We start from the raw sequence: 3,585 nt of genomic DNA, 5'->3' as shown, positions 1-3,585 counted from the left end.
GGGATTCGAACCTGCGACCATCAGATTACGAGTCAAGCGCCATGCCGGGCCTCTTAATTATGAGATGGTGTGTAGAATTGTTTCAAGAAGATAGAGTTGGATCAATCATTTTGCTTTTGTGAAATATTTGGATCTATGTTAGCCATTACACTCATTGAATTACTTTGTAAAATTATAAGTTTATTTTACATTAGTCCTAGTATTGTTAGATAGGCTTGAACGTCATTTATAACGAGGCTTACAGTTTACGACAATGTAGTAGTGTTTACGCTTGTAAAACCTTAAAAGAGGAAACGATGTAATTTTTTTTCATGTGAATTGAACATTAATTTTTTCCACAAGATAATTAAAAGAACCCACCAACACAAGAACAGTGTCAAGACAAAGGGAACAAAGGATATTGCACTCGTCTATCTTTAATTGGTTTTCATTATAACAAAGATAATTTTTCATTTTGTTTTTCCATTGTATTTGGTGTCTTTTTTTCAATTCAGTCAGAGTCAGAAATTCAGGTTAAAGACGTCGGACAGTTAAAAACACAATAAGTTTGTATTTATATTTAAATGCCGCAGAAATATAAGTTAAAAATTAAGTTTGTTTGTTTATAATTAAGCACAAAGCTACACAATGGGCTATGTGTGCTCTGCCCACCACGGGTATCGAAACCCGGATTCTAGCGTTGTAAGTCCGCAGACATGCCGCTGTGCTACTGGGGGGCATCAACAAAGGACTTGTATCGCTGTAGTTCCTCGGAAAGAATTTCTATCGGGAATTAACATACAAGCAGATACGCAACAATATCTACTGGATTTAGCGTGTACCGAATTAGAATATTTCGGAAGTCATAACGTGGGGTATGTTTATATTTTAGTAAACAACAACACCAAGTAAACGAATGAAAGTCAACTTTTTCTCTCCGTTACCATTTAATATACCAAATTTCAAAATAAACTAAGTATTATTCTATTTAGAAACTGTGTAAAAGTTAAAATCGGCAACGATTTTTATCCTCTCTAAAGGAATACGCTTCCTTTACAAGTTAGAGATATAAACAAGAACCAAAGTCATAGGTTGTTAAGATAACATATTGAGATGTTAACAATTGTACGTTAATGGATTGAAATACGTTTTTTTTTGTCTTATCGTAAAAAAAAAGGAAAAAAAATGTGGCAGTGGACCATTTAAGTTTTTAATTCCTGTTATATGTTTTTGCCAGTGTAAAGTAATGTGGTCACATGAGGAACAGGAGTGACGTTTACAATGAATGTAAACTGTAAAGTCAACAATGTGTACTTAGGGAACGCTGTGTAATGTGCTGTTGAAACTTAGCTAGGTTGTTTATTTGTTCCTACGGTAAGTTCAAAGTTTATACGTAATATTATAACGATATAGAAATGTTATTTAAATACATAAAAGTTGTAATATTAACATGCAGTTGTCAGTAATGTAGTTTGATTATGTTAACTTTTGTCACCACCCGAAATTATTTTCACTAATTTTTAGTACACGATCTGGGTTTGTATTTTACATATATTGTACAACGCCGGACTCCACAAGTGCAATTTCTACTTTCTTTTTAGTTTGTTTGTTTTTCAATTTTCTTCACAAATTGCGCTATATAGTTAATAACTCTATGAAATTTTAAATGGTACTAACAAGAGTAATGCTAAAATAATAAACGAAACAATACTTGTTTTACTAATGGTAATGCTAGTTTTTAAAATTGGAACTTGAGAAGTGCCTATGCACACAAGCCATGATTTTCGTAAGTAAAACAAAGCATTATATTTAGACTTTAGACTTAAGTTAAATATATTCCAGTTTACAAATGCAAACTATTGAATAGTCTTTGTCCATGAATCTATGAGGCAAGATTATAACTATTGTTTAGATCACAAGTACTTTTTTGTTAATTACAATAAATATATTATTTAATTTTTGTAGTGCACATTGCCTATTAGTGTATTGAAAACATTTTAATATTAGAAATAAACGACCTTATACTTATAGCACCAAATTGTTGTTTTTCTTTAACTGGACACTCAACAGTTTGTGTTTTAAGACTTTTACTTTTAGTACAATGCTCATGAAGATGCTGTAAAGTGAAATAAATGTTGAGTGGCCAATTAAAGACAAACAACAAATTTGGAGTTATAACTTAATAAGTCATTGTGCTGCTACTGGTATTACTGTACTGCTTCAGTATATGCATGTTTAGCAATAATTCAAAAATACTGCTCACTTTTAGTCATAAATGATTAATTACTGAGGGAACAGCTCTAAAATAAAATAAAAAATTGGATTACGATTTCTGTTTCATTTATTTTGTTAAGTACTTTTTAATTTATTGTAATATATATATATATAAATTAATGAATGGTTATGTTTTCATAGTATTAAGGAAATAAGAAGTTATACAGTGGCAAAATATAATTTGTATGTACTCGTTCATAAGAAATCTCTCAAAATAATTACACCTATTCCATTGCCTTGTACCAGGAATGCTCACATTACAGTGAACATCCCATCATCATATTTATCACCTGCATTAATGGCTTCTTGACACAAACTGCCCTACATGAATAAAACAGCATGTGAGAGGAAATGTTGGGACGTTTCTCACTACATTAGACATCACATAGATAGGATAAAGGGCTTGTAATTTGCTGTGCTGTGTTCTCAAAATAGTATGATCAGATGACACAAGCTTAAGGTTTATAAAAGACAAGCTAGTCTCCAGATAAGACATTTTTGTGTGTCTAACAGGCTGTTTAGCAGAAAGAATAATTTGCCATTGATAGCAATGGAGGACAGTAATTCTCAAGAGTTTGAGATGAATTGATAAGTTCATGAAAATTGAAAGATTGGGTACAAACTTTTGCATTTCTCTAGATTTGAACCCAGTCTTTCAGTTTTCATGAAATCATCAATTCATCTCTTGTGAATTGCTGTCAATAGTAAATTATTTTATCAGCTAAACACCTTGTTAGAAACACAAAAGAGGTCTTAACTGGAGAATAACTTGTTTTTTATAAATCTTAAGCCTTTTTCAACTCATTCTAGTAGAATAGGTGTGCAAAAACAGCCTAAAGGAACAAATATTTTTTTGTTCTGTATCTTATGTTATGCCTACAATTAGGTTAAAGTAGGTAATGTATTTGAGGTACTTATTGGTTCAGAGAAGTATGTGTATAGCATTTATTGACCCAGAAGTATATGTAGTACAAATATAGGTCTACATATACATTCAGAAGAATGTGACGGACTGTTTGTTTAGTTGTATGTTACTTAGTGGCATGATTTCTGAGTGAACATGCTTTTTTCTTTTAAAGCGTTACTAATACAACACAGGGAAAGTAATACAAAATTTAAGCTGTGTTAATATATACTATATTCCATCCCACTAGTCATGATTCTTTTTTGTATTTTTCTCTAGTCTGGTGCTTTCAGTGTTTAGCACCATCTTATTTCATTAGCTTTAGTACAAAGTGTGACAGGTGTGTGTGTTGTGGTACATTTATCAGAGACATAGTTTAATATATAACTGTAATTATGGTCCTTATTTTTCTGTTAACTAGTGTTAAG

The 3,585-nt window shown here is 31.3% G+C and overlaps 1 protein-coding gene across 2 annotated transcripts in view; it reads left to right on the top strand.

Moving 5' to 3' along the window:
• The first annotated feature begins 1,155 nt into the window (after nt 1–1,155).
• Nucleotides 1,156–3,585, top strand: part of LOC106471547 (iduronate 2-sulfatase-like) — a 39,558-nt gene continuing 37,128 nt past the window's right edge. The window contains exon 1 of one of the 2 annotated variants that reach the window (XM_013932153.2): nt 1,156–1,353. The gene's annotated coding sequence lies outside the window, so the exon portion shown is untranslated. Of the gene's footprint in view, nt 1,354–1,612; nt 1,766–3,585 lie in introns of those variants that run through there. The other variant, XM_022401009.1, reaches the window with a different exon arrangement.

This window comes from Limulus polyphemus, unplaced genomic scaffold, assembly GCF_000517525.1.
Source record: "Limulus polyphemus unplaced genomic scaffold, Limulus_polyphemus-2.1.2 Scaffold113, whole genome shotgun sequence".
NCBI lineage: Eukaryota > Metazoa > Arthropoda > Merostomata > Xiphosura > Limulidae > Limulus > Limulus polyphemus.
This window is presented reverse-complemented; position numbering and strand designations above follow the sequence as displayed.